Genomic DNA, 1,219 nt, shown 5'->3' on the forward strand with positions numbered 1-1,219 from the left:
AAATAGAAATAAAAGACTTTTGAGACTCAATCAAACACAATTTCTGTCTCAATTGAGTGGATTTTTATACCCATAAGTGACATGCAGCATGCATTTAGACATGCACAGGAGCCAGGGCATTTGCGTCTTTATGTAATAACTTATTAATTATTGGTGGCTGTAACCCAATTAAAGGTCGCTAACCCTGGGATCACGTCCTTAACGACACCCAAGAAATCCTCTAAAGCAAGTTTGTGCTGAAATATAACATCATTATATCTTTCCATTAGTTAAAATTAACAATTAAAATCAACGGTTCAGGGATATAAGAACATTTCATAACACTATATTTATCGCTTTTGCTGCGAGATTTCCATTCCGGATGAAGATTATTTCTCTACGACGTTTGAAGCTATCAAGGAAATGTTATTAATTCACAAGTATTCCTTTTTGAATCGCAAATAGGATTTGCTTTCAGCGTAGCAGTGAATATTTTAGAGAGAATTCTCACTCCTAACTTCTAGAGAGAAATTTTCATACAGATTTGAGAGAGAAATTCTTACATCATAGATAGTGGTGGTATGATTAAAGAGGAACATGTTTGGAATCTCAAAAATCTTTCAGATGCTGATAATGAATCTAGTTTCAAGTTAAAAGATAGCAAGAATAGTATACCGATAGTAAAGAATTTATTGTTGGATGAATTTTTTCCCCGGGACATCTTCATTTCATTGATAAAGGCGGAAACTGTTGAAGGAAATGCTGGTACCTTATCGTACTGGATGTTTTCATTTTTCTACTCAAATCGCTTGAATTAAAACTCCAAACGAATAAATAAGATTTCTGATGAAATTCTTCCCTCTAAGGGCCATCTTTGAAAATAAGATATTTCCCTGATACTAAAACTTTGCAGAACATGCTTTGAAATGAAAAGGAAATTTAAAATCCGCCTCTTCTGTCCCTTGATGGGAACATAGAATTTGTTTCTTAGACAGATACCTCACAAAACTCTATTGCAGATACTTTGGTGCAAAAATATGTAGTTATGTGAGCAAATAAAAAAGAAACCTCAGCGATAAAGAAAGAAAACACAAAGGCATTACTTTTACAATAAAGAATTTTATTTTCATAAATAGCGAGGCGTTGAGAATTTCATAAGTACGATATTTTGAGATTTTCGAAAATATGACAAAATCCTGTCGTACTCGCTATCTCTTTTTCTCTCTCACATTTTCTTTCT

This window comes from Octopus sinensis, linkage group LG8, assembly GCF_006345805.1.
Source record: "Octopus sinensis linkage group LG8, ASM634580v1, whole genome shotgun sequence".
Taxonomy (NCBI): domain Eukaryota; kingdom Metazoa; phylum Mollusca; class Cephalopoda; order Octopoda; family Octopodidae; genus Octopus; species Octopus sinensis.